Below are 17,535 nucleotides of genomic sequence, written 5' to 3'. Positions count from 1 at the left end.
AGTGGGCCCAACACCGCTCTAGATAATCTCCTCCAAAGAAAGATGGAAATGAGCAGCCAAGGACATTAGAAGGTAACAGATCACATGAGACAATACACAGAAAACTTTGCAAATTTCAGGAGAAAGGGAAGAATAAGCAATACTGATAGCCCAATGAACAGAACCAGGAAGGATGATTGGAGAATATCACAAGAAATGGACAGATTCTATTGGATAAACAAATGGAAGTGAGAGCAAAGGAAAGGTGCTGTGCATTACACAACACTGTAAAGTATGGTCTGGACACAGGTGACAATCCAGATCAGGGCAGAAGTAAATAAAGGGTATGGAAGAAAGTGAAATAAACTGGAGAGGAAAACACATGGTAAAATGAAAGATGACAGGGCTGCTACATTCCCCTCAATAATTTAAAAATAGATATCTCAAGAGAGGAAGGAGAGAAAGGGGAAAATCTTTTTAGAATAGACTAACAATGGAATATTCTCCACTTACTTTGAAACACAGACATGAGGAACTGACAGTTTGAGATAACTGGGATGCTAAATGTGTGGATAGTCCCAAAACCCCTCTCAAGGGACCAGACAAAAGCTGCATGTGAAACTAGTGTGTAGGAATGAAGGATGAAGCACTACTTAGTGAGATTATTGAAGAAAAGACCAAGAGGGAAGGACAGGTAATAGAAGTTGTTCAATAAGAAACAACAGGTATATAAACCACAGCTGTGCCAATCAGAAAGGAGTCACAAGAAGGACCCATCCCAGAGCAGACTGTATGAGAGAAATTATTCAGGGTAGAAAACTGATGCTAGAATATGCATAAAGGTCCTTCCAATCATGGTTGAATACACCCATGGCTAAAATTAAAGGATGCAGAACTCGAGATCAAAAGAGTGAGTGGGTTTGGCATTTTATGGCTCAAAACAAATAGATTGTCTGTGCCAAACATCTAATAAAAAGTTAAAAGTAAAGTAAATGTATTAAAATTCATAAAAAGGAATTAAGATAAAACAAGACAAAGGTGAATTTATGAATTAACACTTAAACAGCATAAAATCCAATTTTTATATCTAGTGTACAGCAGTAAGCGAGAAACTACAGTAATACTAGTTTTAAAGGACATTCTGTAGCATAAGTTGAATAGTTGTAACTCGCAAGGATAATTAACAGGTAAGTAGAAACACCAGCATTAGACACCTGAAGTTGACCTTTGCAGTTCTGGTTTCGAGTTATTTAATTTATTTAATGTTATGTCCATTTTCTAATTTCATGTCAAACTAGTTGTACTTCAAAAAGAAATCATAAAAAAGGTCTAATTTATGAATTACAAACTTAAATAGTGTTAAAAAGATCAATAGCCTTTAAAAAATTAAAAACATTTGTAAGGTTGACAGTGTCACCAGCAATGGTGACACTGTCTAACGTTAAGAGTAAACCTTGGGACAAAACATGTCTAAAATGGTGCCCTCATTGAGAGTCATAACAATGGAAGGACAGTAAAATGTGGCTTATTGTGACCTGAGTGTCACACAGACAACACATAGATGCTTAAATCCCAGATGAAAGAAAATAATGAGTTAAAAAACTGTGACCAATGTGTAGTCTAGTGAGGACAACATCCTCTTTCCAATTATTATGGAAACAATACACCCAATAAGTCCAATAAAGGGTTTTATTTGGAAAAGCTTGTTTTCATGTTGCTCACTCCATGTTGACTGCTAACTGGCACAGAGCCATCCTTGAATATAGAACCACAATCCATGTATGAAACAGGCACAGCAGTGATAGTGCCAGAGCAGAGAGACTTAGCTGCAGTGTTGGCAAGCTTGTTCACATGAATACCAGACAGAGAGCTAAGTGAATTGGTATAAATAGTACAGTTTGTGTACTGCATAGCTTCTATGTAATCCACGGAATCCAGGGCAAAAGAAATGGTGTACAATTTGACAGTAAACACAGAATTTGTAGAGGGATCCAATGTGCAACAACTAAATCACAGCAAACAATGGCAGAGCCCAAAGAGTTATCTGATTTCAAACCATCTGTATAAATGGGAATGGAAGGATGGTTCAAAAGATGTTCGGCAAACAGAAGGCGATACTTCCAATCAGGAGTATCTGTCTTCTTCAGGTGGCCCAAAGAAAGGTCACATTTGGGGATAGTTATTAGCCATGGTGGGATGAGCTGATCTGTGGATACTGCTATGTCATCCAAGGATAGACCCAATATATCCAACTGCACCTGGAGACAAAGGCTAAAAGGAACAGTGGCAGACCGTTTATTATGAAAAAGTGTGGCTCACTGAGGAAGGAAAACACAACCCCATGTGGGATGCTATAGTAAAGATTGAAGTTTTGAAGCATATATTAAAGACAGTTGCAAACAACAAAGGTGTAGAGGGGGTTCATGAGAATCTGTGTACAAACTCTGGACTGGAGGAGTGCAGAAGGCCCCTGTGCAGAGCCAAAGCCACTGATGATGAATAGGGTCCAACATTTTCTTGGCTGAAGTCCTGGTAGAGCCATAGAACAGAGATCCATATTCTAGTTTTGACTGAATAAGGACACAATAGAGTTTTAGCATGGAACACTGATCCACCCCCAAGAGGTGGAAGAAAGGACATGGAGGATGTCAAGTGCCCTTGTATGCTTGGCACATTGCTGCTTGATGTGTGGAATAAAGGTCAGCTTACAGTCAAATATAAGCCCCAAGAACTTTGTCTCAGGGACCAAAGGAAGCACAACTTCTAATACGGAGTTCAGGATCAGTGTGAATACCCCGTTAATGGCAAATGTGCATGCACACAGTTTTGGAGAGAGAAAGGTTGAAACCATTTGTTGTGGTCCATCTCAGTAAATGATTGATGGCAGTCTGTAAATGCTGCTCAATGTATCTCATATTTGATGACTGACATGAGATGTGGAAGTCATAGACAAAGAGACCATTTGCAATTGTAGGGGGTAGTTGTGCAGTGATGCCATTAATCTTTATAATGAAAAGTGTGACACTCAAGACACAGCCTTGAGAGACTCCAAGTTCCTGTGAGAAAGAATGGAAAAGTGTTGAACCCACATGGATCTGGAATTGTCAAGTCATTAAACATATTTAATAAAAGTTGGTAAATTGCCATGCAACCCATATGAGCAGAAGTCTCATAAGATACCATACCTCCACATTGTATCATTAGCTTTCTCAGGGTAAAAAAATACAGAAACAAGATGTTGTCATTTGAGAAAGTTTCCCCTGATTGATGTTTCAAGTTGAATCAGGTGGTCCATGGTGGAGCCCAGTCTTCAGAACCCACACCGAGTGGATAAGAGTAGGTTGTTTGATTTGAGAAGCCATACAAAATGAGCATTAACCATCCTTTCTAAGATCTAACAGAGACAAATTGTTAAAGCAATCGGATGGTATTTCAAGGGAATCTTGGGATCCTTCGCAGGTTTAGAAAAAGGGGTGTACAATAGCATAGCACCAAACATTGGGATAAATATTCTCCTGTCAGATCAGGTTAAAAACAATCAGAAGAATAGCAAGAAAGGCAGGAGAGAGATGGCACACCATCTAGTATGAGTATCATCAGGTCCAACTGATGTACTGCCAAACCGATGAAGAACAAGTTTAAGTTCCACCAGAGTAAGGGGATGATTATAGTCATAGACACGATCAGCATGTAAAGAAAGAGGCAATCATTCTGCCCATGTTTTAATGGCTAAGAAGATGAGGGATGAAGCAGAAGCAATAGATGCATGACAAAAGCTTTTGCCGAGAGTATTGGTGTTGCACTGGGTATCAGCAACTTCCTGACCACTAACCTTTTGAATTTTCTGAGCCTGTTTCTGAGCTTTCCTTGTCATGTGGCAGGCAGAATTCAACCAAGGATGAGGATACTGTGGGAAATGTGTTGAGGTTTGAGGAATACACTGAGTAGCTGCCTGGACAATACAGTCAGTTACTGCTGCCACAGAGTCATCTATCGATGGCTCACACATGATGGCAGGATCAAGTTTTAAGAGAGTGGTGAAAGAAGGCCAGTTAGTCTGGTCCAACTTCCATTGAGGCACATGGGTTGGATGGCATCGACCATGGCCAGTCTCTCTCAAAATGGTAGGAAAATGATTACTGCCCCATTGATTACTGTTGACTTTCAAAGAAAAGTAAGTGAAAAGTGAAGGGGAAGCAGATAGAAAGTTCTATAGCAGTAAAAGACTGACTAGGTGCATAAAAATAAGTATAAGAACCAGTATTGAAGAGAGACAGGCCGTGGTCCAAGAGCATATACTGTACAAAATGACCCCCCCCCCAATCAATGCTAGCACCGCCCCAAAGGGGATTATGTTCGTTAAATTCCCCCAGTAGTAAAAAAGGTGATGGTAATTGCTCAATGAGATTTAAATCATCAAGATTTAACTGATTATAGATCTCTTCAGGAGACAGGTAGAAAGAACAAATAGTGATGGTATGACCCAAGGAAACACAGATGGCTACAGCCTTCAAGGGTGAATTAAATGATACGAACAGGGTGGGCACACCCTGAACAACCAGCAATGCCACCCCATCATGCATCATGCACTTGTCCATCACATGACCTGTCATTTCTATTCAAGGAAAGTTGCCAAAAGGTGACTGTATCAGCAAGTTTCAGAAATGTTTCCTGTACGGAGAAGCACACGAGATGGTAAGAATGAATCAAATCCTAAATGTCAACTAAATTTGATCGAAAACCTTGACAGTTCCACTGGACCAGTCTGGCCATTGTTATTTATGTGGAGGAGAATGTGGCAGGGAGATGATCTTTTTGCAACCACACTTTTTTCTTTTATTGGAAGAAGATCTGTTGACTTTCCCTGCTCTGGGTTGGGTAAGCAGGTCTCTGTCTGTGGACAGAGATTCCAATGATTGAGGGTGTGAACAAATGGTCAATTTAATTTTCAGGGCTGCAGAAAAGGATAGACCTGAGAAAACATTTGAGCCTGAAGGAAGCAAAACTGGGCAATCACTGGGAGGAATGGTAAGGACAGAGATGGAAGTAGATATAAATGTGCCAACTTTTTTTTATTATGGAGGGCACAAGATTCTTAAAATGTTTTGCAAACAACTTTGTTGGAGGCATGGAAAGATCTGTCTGTACTTCCACTGCTGTAGTGGAATGGAGTGTAGCAGCATATGTCCGAGACAGAGTTGGGGACAATAATATCTGAGCCTTTGAGATGGTGATATTATTAACAGTCTTTAAGCATTGCACCTCTTTCTCTTCTACCCATTTAGGGCAAGAAATAGAGTAAGAGGGGTGTGGGCCACTACAGTTAACACAGTGTGGTTCAAGATTGCACTTGTAAGCACTGTGGCCTTTACCACCACAACAAGCATATACCAAAGAACCACAACATGATGTTTTTGAGTGACCAAACTGCTGACACTGGAAACATCTGAGAGTGTTAGGAATGTAAGGCTGTACAGTTCAGATAACCTGCTTTGACTGTGGCAGGAGGATGAAATGATGTAAAAATTAGAATCAGAACACTGGTTGGGTCATAATTCCATCTTTATGGGTGAAAATTAGGCATATCGTGGTAACACCTTGGCTGGAGAAACCAGTAAAAATTTCTGACTCTGGAATGTTCTTTAAATCCCTCTCAACTATAACTCCTCTGGAAGAATTCAAAGTCGCATGGGGTGTAACCTCAATGGGTATATTCCCAATAGCTTTTGATTTCAAGACAGGTTTGGTATGCTGTGGTGAAGATGTTTCCACCAAAATGTCTCCAGAATACAACTTCTTTACTGACTTTGGGGAACCAGCAAGTCCCTATAATTCCTTGTAAATGAAAAGTGAAGACATCTGGCCCAATAATTTCTCAGACAAGGAATAGAGAATCAGAAATTGAGGTGTAGAATCTGGCTGTATTATTGACTGTACAACAGAGTTGTCCATGCGTGGTTGTTTTCCAATTATTTGTTTTTTCAAGTCTTCCATTTGTATTTATATTGTTAGAAAGATGGGTATCTGTGACAAAGAAGCTACATTTCAGTGCCCACTAGCCCCACTCACTATGGAGCCCTACAATGGGATGCACTACAGTGCCAAATAAGGATGCTGCAGCAATAACCGGGTTTCGTGAGTATTATACCCAAACACCAGAATCATATATGTGCACAAAACCTATTGAGAGCATCCAATATTGCTACTTAGTTGACCCTAGCCCAAGTAGACACCAGCCGATTGACCCTAAGGGGCAACCGCAAAACTGCCCATCTGCAGGAATTCAAAGCCAAAGTGGTGTGTTAGGGTTGGACTCCTCAACCACCTGGATCCTCTCCTCCCCTTCACAGGTCACCATGCACAGCAAACATATGGGTGGATATTTAGATCCCAGAGGTGGTAAATTGAAAGAACAGAACCTTCCCTGGGAGGTTCCCTCACCATGTACAAGCATCCACACCAAAAGGGATCAAAAGAGAGGCAATTGTATCTTGTTGGGGAGTTTACAACTGGGAACATAGTCATTGGAATACCTGGAACCACTCATAAGTAAAATATGGAACAAGACTGAGGGCACCCACTAAGTTACAAGCCAACAAACAAATTTTATGGCTGTGAGACCAGAAGAGGAAATCTAGAGTAAAGAGAGACAAGTATCAGAATCAAGTTCCCCCTTAACTTGTGATGTAAGAGACAACTGCTGATTTGACATAATGAATCATACCTGTCTTGACCCACAGAGGTGAGAGAAAATTATCCGTCAATTGATGAACAGCAAGGAATACCAAAAGGTTGATGTGAATACATAACTCCTCCTGAGAACAATGGCTTGAGATTTTGTGTAATGGAGCAGCATGAACCTCATGGTGATAAGAAAGCATCTGCAATGATATAGCCATGTGGATGGGTAGTTGGTTAGGCAAGAACAACACAATAGTGGAAGTCACTCTGAAGAGAATAAGGAAGGTACATCTGCACACCCATGGGGTCCCTGATGAGGTGCCACTGAATTTGTAGTACCCATGCAAGGAACACATGTGGGCACAACCCAGAGGGATAAATTCTTCCAGTGATGACAAAGTCCCAAATGAGACAGAACCTCTTCCATAGGGAGAGAAGGTGTTGATAGAGCCCTCTGAATTTAAAATTTCATGGATCACAGATGTAATTGTTCTGCAAAACATTTGAGGAACTCAAAAGCTCAGAACTAGGTGCTGCACTTAATAATAAAGGGGATGAATCAATTTAAACACAACTAAACAACATGGGAATGCACATGGAATTAGGTTAGAGTTCAAGGCTCACTAGAGGGCAATCAGTTCATGAATAGCTGTATTTGTGCATGAAAGTAAGTTACTGTATTGGAAAGATTGCCACATTTTGTGTAGATTCACAGAGTAAATCCAGACTTAGAGTGAACATTCCTTTACATCATAAGTCCATTGAATTGACCTCGTGCACATTCAGTTAACAAATAAAACACCATAACCTAAGCCAACTTTAAAATTTATTGCATCAGTATTAGTACAAGTTTATGAAATTTAAAGTTTAGAGCCATGTAAAAGTCATCTTTTGAAGCACAACTGGTGCACATAAAAAATTTAGAAATCTATTTCAATCAGTTAATTGATACAATTTAACATATCTATTCTGCTTTATGCACCACAATTATCAGAAAAAACTTTCGTTTCTTATTGTGGATGTTGATTTAAATTTCTGCTTCATAACCACAGGAGCAGAGCTAACTTCAAGATTCTAAACAAGCACAGAGAATTATATTAAAGATAATTTTTTATTCAAAATATGTAGGTCATAGTTAACGTTTAGCATCTCACAATGGATGCCAGAAATAACTTACTACTTCTAGTTGTGGAAGACACAGATAACTTCATAACTTTAAATATGTGAACAAGATTTAATTTTGTGAACTCATAGTAGGAACAACAGCTACATTCCAGCTTGTAGATGTCAGGACAAGCTCAACTTTGTGTTCTCACTATGAGAACAGCACTAGATTCCCATTGCTAAATGAGAGGACAAGATCTAACTTCAATTATTCACTATGGAAACAGAGGTGTTTTCCAAGTTCAAATGTTTGATTACAAGCACCTTCTTTCCTTTAAGAAATCTAACATTTTTCAAGAGGTTTTTGCAAACTGTATTTCTGAAAATATCACTTTCATCTTTTCCAAGTTGGACAGTTTGACAATAGATATTTTTGTGATGTAGTTATATGATTTAAGCTTTCAAATACATATAAACTATGTCAATTAATAACATACCTTAAATATAGTAATATAGGCAGATCATTTGGCATAATTATACAACATTCTTCAAGCAACTGACAAGAATCTCATTTCAGTGACATTTGTCACCTTCTATGAAAGCAATATTGATATTATGTCCATACTGTACAAACACCTCTTAGTATCTTAGTCTTGTACAATTTTAACATACATTCTGTGCTTTATACTATTTCATGGTATGACCACTAAATGTGACAACTAATACTGTTATCAGTCAAAATCAAGTGAATCGATACAAATGTTATTTTCCTATTTTCAAGTGAAAACAACTACATTTTTTTAAATGCAAGACTATTCCTGATAAAGATAGATCCGTTATATACCTTAAGACAGGAGATCTCAAAATATTTTTTTATCTCATGTATTTCTTCACAAACCACAGTCATATACACTCCATAAGTATGTCCATTAACATATATATTATTTCTAGATACTAGTCTAAGTGCCAAGTGATTTCCACATTATAACTGAAAATACTTTTCTCTGTCTGAAAAATCTCAGATTTTATTTGTGTAATCTCTAATGATGACATAATGACAGAAAGGCAGGAGTTAGTTGCAATATTTCTATTTTTATTTTACGAAATCTAAGGAGCAGAAGTTCTTGATTTGCATTTAAGTGTAAGGATGACCCAAAATATAACTGAAATAAATCATTTTAAATTTTTTAATAGGAAGAAGTTTTACTTTAAAATTATGCTAAATATTTTTATAAAATGAATTGAATACTTTATGATGTCTATAAATTCTGTATTTTAATGCATGATCAGGTTCTTCCAACCAATGCAAAAGGATAAAAACTTATGACACTGAAAATAATTTTGGAATCTGCAACACTTAATACATTTAAAGCATTTTCAGTTTGTAATAAAAAGTGCTTAATTAGTAAATGATTTTGCATATTTTGCAAAATATTTGCTTCTCCCAAATTATTCTTTTTAGTGTCCAATTTAAGCTACATCTAAACATAAGCTACACATAAAACTTATGTTTAACAAAATAGACATCTATTCTATGTAATTATATACAAATGGGCAAAAGTGTACACCATTATAACAAGGGCAATTTATTTGAAGCTTATTTCTGCACTGATCCTTTCTGAACACCTTACATTTTACCTTGGAGATTTTGTGCATTTCCCAGGTGTTTGGGGCTCTCAGTTTTAAAAAGTATTTTATTACTTGAGGAGGGGCTTTCTATCAATTAGTCAGCTAAAATAAAAGAAGCCTCAAATACTGAATAAGGTTTAGCAAAAACATCAAATCAGACAATACAATTTTGGATTAAGCCTACTACTAGCACTAGTATTTTGTATTTCCAGCTCTGATACTCTACTTCAACATTTTCCTCACCATGTCTTACAATAGAAATGCCAGAAATCTACCAAATCACAGCCAGTTTGACTATCACTCTTATAATGCACTCATAATCTCAAAGTGCATGGAGTAACTTTCATTTTCTATGTGGCAACAATGTGCAAAACATGAACTCTCAGATTCATACTCTGGAACATTTATTACTAGATCATGTCTGATTCACCGTAAAAGAATGAAAAGTTCTAAATTAAAGTTTTTTATGTTAAAAATATGAATAAAAGAAGCATATCTACTGGGAACTGTCTGAAGGTAATTGTGGTTTAAAAATGGTTAACAAAATGTTTATGGACTAGAAATGAAAAATGATAAAAAAGCTGTTACTATCTGAAATAATCTTGATGATCTCAAAATTTATTGTGATTAAAGAAAGTAACTTCTAGTTTTTTACTTATGCGTAGTAAGAGATAACTACAATTATTTAAACTTTCCAGTTTGCCCTTGATAAAGAAAAGTCCACCTTCTGAAAGAACTCGGGTTATAGGGCATCATATCTTTGTGTTCAATTGATTTTATAAAATCATGTATTTTTTAACATCATGCACAGAATTATCTAGAAATCTCACACTCAGAAAAGAGTGAGTGAGACAGGTTAAACATGAAAAGAAAAATAATCTGAAGATTGTGTTTTAAACAAATGTAGACTTCATTTTGTACAAACACCATAGTTTGTAGTTTTTACACAAAAGTGTTCTTGTATACAACAGAATTTTTTCTTTTCTCTTAAAATTGATAAAATGCATTTTCACATTCATGACTTCCTGCAAACAGTATTAAATAAATTGATGTCATTGTTGAAAACATAAACAGTTGTTTTTATATGTCAAAAAGTACTTAAATCATGTTTGAAAAGAAATATAGTACTAGCGAACTGTGAAAATAAAGCAAGAAGTACTCTTTCAGCAGATTCAGCTTATTTTTAATGAAATTAATTTAGTAATAGTAACCTCACAATATGCTATTTCATTTTGTTTCACCAAGTAGAACAAGAATTACTAATTCTTATTTTTTTTTTAAAGTTTTAACATAAAATGCAAGTGTAATTTATTTATTTATGTACACATAATCAAAGACAATTTTTATAGAAATTTGATAAATTGCAATTTTTAATATTATAAAAGCTCTTTTCAGTTTAGATTTGGAGAAATGCTTAACACTACTTATGAATTTTGTGAAACTGAGGTTTCCAAATATAAGTCATTTATCTTACCCATCTGTTTTATTCTACTTTTCCTATAATCAGGCAGAATTTCAGATTTCTGTCTTTGCATCTTCTCATGCTAAAAACTATGTTTAAAATATATGACAAACATGTCACACCAGTATCAACTTCACATTAAACCATAATAAAGACACCTTCATAAAACTATTACCTGCTATAAACCATGCAAAAAGGAAACAGGTTAAAATGGTATCTCGAGGATTCTGTTTAAGTTGGTCTTCTTCATCATTCTTTCTACACCTTGACCAGAAATTCAGGAGGTTTTTTAGAACCCCAAAAACACCAGCTACGATAAGGTATATTGAATTTTATTTTCTGCTGGACAGGCATCAATGTAAGAAGATCCTAAAATTTGTAAATAAAAAATAAAACAACCCATCTTATTGGTTGGCATGTAATAATAATTCTCATTAACATAAAAACCTCATTTTCTTGTGAGAAGCTTACAAGGTCTGAATGCATCTGGTGATACAGTACAATCAATAATCTGAAAACAAATGAACATGTTACACACCAAAACATACAGAAATATGGTTCAGTATTTTAAAATATCCATTAGAATAAGGTGACAATAGTATAAGTTCGATTAATATAAGAGATCAGTTAGTTTAATTTTCTAATTTTTTTCTGGGAAAGTGTTTCTTCTACAAAGAGCTTCTTAACATACTTTAAAGAAGATACTTTATATAATTAAAGCAAATTTAGACATTGGGAATAAATGCTAGGTGTTTGTGTATCAAAACTGATGTTCTCATAATTACAAATGTTCCCATCTCACTCCTCTATGTTCGTGTACAAAAACAAAGTTCTTACAGTTAAAAAAAAATCCTATTCCATGAAAAAAACAAACTATCTCTCCACATTGCACAACTTCTACACTACAGGTCACTGACAATTCTACATGTATTATCATGTGTATGTGTCTCAATTATTTCAAAATGTTTATCTTTTGGACAACTTGCAGATAAAACCCTTATTCGTGCCTTATAACCACCTATTCTTAAACACAGTATTTCATTATATATCCTATTTACAAAGAAAGAAGAAATGTTATTTTATTCTTAATATTAGGTATTATAAATACACACTATACGAAATGTCTTTCTAATCTTTATTTGTATTCTTTCCATACTGTGTAATTTATAATAAATTTGATTCTTTCAGTACTTTTTTTTCACTTCACTAGTTCCTTATTCTCCCCCCTTAACAATTATTGTGTTTTTCACACTTCCCTTTCTTGTTCCATTCCAATCTTTTTGTCAAATCAGAAATCAGTCACACCACAAAATTCTCATTCAAAACCAGCCTATTCCATATTGTCAGGATAGGTTATCAGAGATTCCAAAAATTTTAATAAAGTTTAGTAATTTTCAAAATCTACACCTATTACTCATTTCCAATTCACCAAAACTACATTGCTCTATTATGATGATAATGAAACATAAAACAATGGTTACATTTGAATGCACCCTGTAGAGCATCCAAAAAATAATTAGTTAAGTAACTAAAGTTTTGGGTTAAAATTATGATTTAAATGTAGGGAAGAAAAAAAAAAGTTGGTCTTGATATATTTATTTACACTTCTAGATTTTGCACAATGATAACATCTTAAAAACTTAATTGTGTTTGTTAACAGTCACTCAGTTGTTCATCAGATGAAGAAATATTATTTGTTACAACATTTAAGGAATTTTGTTGCTAAAAGAATTCACACAGTACCACTTGGAAATATGTCAACAAACATATCTGATGAACTTTTTCTCTTCATACTTTGATTAAATTTTTTCAGTTTCACATCATTAATTGAGGTAAACAACTGAATGGTTGGTATACTAGCTTAATTTTGAAATTTGCTGTTTTTATCTAAAATGTAAATGAAGTCATAACTCTCAAAACAAGTCTATAATTTCATTAACTGATAAGTAAATGTCTAAGGGAATTAAAACTATCATTTTCTATTAACCATTTGAAACAAAAAATAATCTTATGTTATTTATTTAAAACAAAAAACATCCTAATAGCACTTTCTTAAACACCAATTTATGTGGAAGTACAAGACAAAAGTTTTGTTTATATATGCATATTTACCATTATAAACACTTCATCATTTTATGTTGTTCATAATATTTTATATAAAAAAATTAGAAGCTTACCAATAATGATCATTGAGAATGGAATTACAACAGTAATTCCAATGACCACTGAGCATCCAACTAGAAGTACAAAAAGCATGAAAAACTGTGAAAATATTGTTTTCTAATTGTCATAAAAAAGTAAGAAACTCCTTCATTTTATAAATGTACAATTATTCATTACCAACTTTCATTCTAACTGTTTTAAATATATTCACTTAAGTGCACTAAACTTCATATCTGTAATGTTCAAATACAAAAGGTGTAGGTGTATAAAATTTATACATCAAACCCATAAACTAAAAAATATAATCAGTTTTTATTATACCCAAAAATTAAATAATAATAACTGTGGGACAAGGTTTTACAAGTATTCAGTGAAACATGACTTACAGAGAAAAATATCAATTTAAAAGTGATTGAACTTTACTGCAGTAACATTATGAAAAAATGTTTTACACCACTGCTTCAGAGTTTTCAAGAGTAAATGTTTCCTAGCAAAGTCTGCAGTGAAAAGTAATGTTTATTAGATTAAATTATTGTATTGAAAGTTCACATTCACTAGTTTCAGAACTAAAACTGACAGCTTTTAGGTGTCGTACAACTGTGAAACGTGTTAATGATTAAATGATGTTTTTGAAAACAATATATATCACACATGTTTTACTGAAATTCAGCCTGACTAGTGAAAACTTGTTTTCAATTTAAATTGCAAAGTTTTATTGGATATAAAACCACAATATGTTGATCATACCACATGAAAGAAACTGTACAGCTTGTGTAATGTTGCTTCCTATTAAATATGTTCTGTGAGAAATAGGTTATATAGTGAAGTTTCAAATTTCATATCATATAAAAATTAATTAGAGCTGTAAATATTAATAATAATGACAATTTCATGTTCTAAAATATTAATACTATACTGAACAAGTGTTTAAGTTATATTCAATGCATATAAATATCCATTATAAAAAACTTTGCACATAATGATCAATTTTATTTATTTGTAATGAAACACAAAGCTACACAAGAGGTTATCTGTGCTGTGTCTGCCATGAGCATCAAAATAAAGTTTTTAGCATTAGTAGTCCACAGACGTGTCACTGAGCCACTAGGAACTATATTGATCTAAGACACTCATCATGATCAGATCAATTTTCTCTGAAAACACATTTATCTACAGTTTACATGTGATGAATTATCTTTACATTATCAATACTGTTGCATGGGATTTTCATGTTCATTTTTTACATCCCTTTAAAATCTCTTGCTTGTATCTTTTGATGTGTGTACTTAATCCCCTTTCAGTTGTTTTATTTGTTTCATTTTGGAACTGTATGTCCTCAACAATTTGGGCACAGCACTTGCTTCATGTGAACACTTACAATTACTACAAAATCTGCATTTTATCATTTGTTTACACTCACATGATTAACTTTTTTATTGTTAATAATAATTACAAAAAATTGACATACTTAATAAATACTTTTACACTTTGTAAAAACAAATCACAACTTTACAACATTTTATAACTTTTTGTAAGACTATTTCTTAAACATAGAATGTATGAATTGAACATATTACATACAGTTCTGTTAATCATGTGAGGTTCTTACATAATGCATACCTTATCAAGTGCAACTTGTATCGTGTAACATTAACATAAGTGAATAACTGAGCATGTGCACTTAAAACATGTTACAAAAACATTTAAGGTTTTTTTCTTCAAACTCTAATATTACTAAAATGAAACAAAAAGAAAGCAAATTACATAACCCGTTAAATTTGCAAGAAAATTGGTTTTATTTATGGAAATGAAATATTAGAAATCTTAATAATTAAAAAAATATTTTCCAAGTGAAACCAGTCAACTAGTGTAACAACTGATTCATACCAATGAAATATCTTTTTTGTTTGTTTGTTTTACTTATAAGTTGTTGTTATATGTCACACATCCAATGAAACTCTTAACAGCATCTGACATCAGCATTTTGTGGTTTCTCTCCTAGAGGATATAACTTCAATCAGCTATTTTTAATATCTTAGAAGTCAAATTCAATTAATAAGTTCTACTTTTTTAACTTTCAGTTCCTTTTCTGAACAATGAAATTTGTTTACAGGTTAGCCCAAGATAAACCTACAAAATCAAATAATAACTGCAAGATACTACTATTTTTTATTTTATTTGATTATTTGAGAACAAATGATTTTTTTTTACCTTTTTAATAAGTTTGTTTTAGGTAAAACATATTTTATCTAAAACTGATTATTCAGATACCAGAATAAAATTTCAAAATAATTATTATCTCATTTTTCATTTATCAGTAAACTTCTGAAGAAAACTGATGTTACAAGATACTTCATATAGTAATTTACTCAAATCTGTTTTATTCTATATAATAGTGTATTACATCTGAAGGCACCTAGAAAATTTAAAATAAGAACACTCTCAAGCTTACGTGTTCCTAGTATCAGCACTATGACCTTTCGAATAAAGTCCAAAACTCCACTTGAGTTTTTCTTTGCCTCTCGAACTTGACCAAACAAAGATTGGTAGGTAGGTGGAGGAGCTACATTTTACAAGAAACTTATAACTACCAATTTAATTGTTTTAGATAACATTTATATATTACTGGTGCAAAATGATTAGAAATTCTTTGAAACAGGTACTGTGATACTGTAATGTTACATCAATTTATTTTAAGTGTTCATTAAAATAACAGACCTGTTACAATGAAGTACTATTACATTTTCTTATCCAATAGATAAATTTTAAGGGGTAATTCCATTAGACTAAATGAACATGGACAATTTGATTTCTCAAAAACTGTTATACCTTCCTGCTCTGGAATGTATTTTGCTTGTTCACTTGAACATTTTGGTCTGCTCAATGAACAGTTACAAGCTGTTCTAACATAGCAGCAATCTGCAGGGAAGGCAGTTTCTATATTATAATATTATAAATAAATGATAAACTGTAATTGTGACACTGGAAAATACAATAAATGCAATCTTAAATAAAAGTTTATATACAGTTTTTATTATCATTATTTAATAAGAAAGCACATCATCACAGTGATTTAACCAATGCAGATACTGTCTGAAACCTGTAGTATAAAAACTTCATCAGAAAGCACACAAACATCACCCTCAAATCACTGTCAGCTATAAAGTCAGAACAGAAATTGAATAAACTGATTTCACAATAATACATAGTAATTCCTATTTCACATGAAACAAGAACAAGTTTTGATCAGTTTAACTTCATGTATTCTACCTTCAGTGTGGCATTTTTGGTTTTTTTAATTAAATTTTCAGTACCAACTTTATGAACTCAGTAACCTTTTTACTTGCTATTTTCAACAAACTTTTGGAAGGTTGGTGACTAAGGACTACTTTTTTGGCACTGAATAGCAGTTTTATAATGTTTAGGATAAGATGATGACCAATTTTCTCACAGATTCTTCATAGTCCTTTTGGCTGTCAAGATACGAATCAAAGTAGGGGCAAACCACCTAGTGACACACATTTTTTACTGTATGCAAACACAGCTGAAAATGTTCAGAAATGCATTATTATGAAGGTTATTATGCTACAAGTGTCTATGAACACTGTATTTTTAATGTATAAATTTGTGATATATGCTGAATACTTGATTTTAAAATGTTATATAACCTACCAGTAACACCTGTATGTAAACTGTATCATTTTCTGACTTTGGACCAAATACAGGAAATGAAAAAATCTATGCATGATAATAGATTTTTTTTAATATTTTGACTTTAATCTATACTTTCACATATCTTCATGTGTCCAAATGTTCTAAACATATCCATTAAGATTACATGACTGAACTGCAGAGATGTCATCACTGATAATGCTTTTTTAAACACATTTTCAATAAAATCTTTTGTAATCTTCTGATGAAGAAAAATAGTAACTACAAATTCTGCATGGAGATGCAACATCTTGTTTTCCTTAATATTTGTGTAGATGCTCTTGTTATGCATTTTTGTTTTCAATTTCAGTTCAACAAGTGTACCATGACACACTTCATCCACATCTGAAACATTTACATTTACCATACCGTATCATAGGTTCTACTAATACTTGCAATGATAGAATGACCATTTATACACAAAATATTTTCAGCTGTATATGAAGCATTTCATTTTTTAGGACTATTTTTTTTTTTATAAATGATTATTTCTTGAAGTTACCAGAAATATTACTTTAACCAATCAAGGAAGGTTTTTCATCCTGTAGTATCAAACTTTAAAGTCTACAGGGCCTGAAAATTATATCCACAATAACTCTTGTTTTACCCATAACAAAGGTTACCTAGCTAAGGGGAGTTTGTGTTAACAAATGTGAAAATTAAATATAGGCAAAATTTTAAGTGGTAATAATATATTTCACTGGAAAAAAAATAACTTTATTTTGGTGAATACAAATAGGCCTAATAGGGACATACAGAAGGTGTTTTTTTAGGGCAATGTACAATATTTACTAACTGCTCAATAA

At 33.5% G+C, this 17,535-nt stretch overlaps 1 pseudogene across 1 annotated transcript in view; it reads right to left on the bottom strand.

Annotated features, from left to right (window-relative positions):
- The window catches only part of LOC143230773 (transmembrane protein 272-like), a 36,465-nt pseudogene that overhangs the window by 13,202 nt on the left and 5,728 nt on the right, over window positions 1-17,535 (bottom strand). The window contains exons 4-6 of the transcript XR_013016624.1: window positions 15,471-15,581; window positions 13,033-13,092; window positions 11,031-11,224 (exon numbers count right to left, since the gene is read on the bottom strand). The product of XR_013016624.1 is annotated as a transmembrane protein 272-like (transcript). The remainder of the gene's footprint in view (window positions 1-11,030; window positions 11,225-13,032; window positions 13,093-15,470; window positions 15,582-17,535) is intronic.

The sequence above is a fragment of the Tachypleus tridentatus genome, chromosome 10 (genome assembly GCF_004210375.1).
Source record: "Tachypleus tridentatus isolate NWPU-2018 chromosome 10, ASM421037v1, whole genome shotgun sequence".
In the NCBI taxonomy this organism is placed as follows: Eukaryota; Metazoa; Arthropoda; class Merostomata; order Xiphosura; family Limulidae; genus Tachypleus; species Tachypleus tridentatus.
Note: the sequence above shows the minus strand (reverse complement) of the source record. Positions and strands in the feature narration are given on the sequence as shown.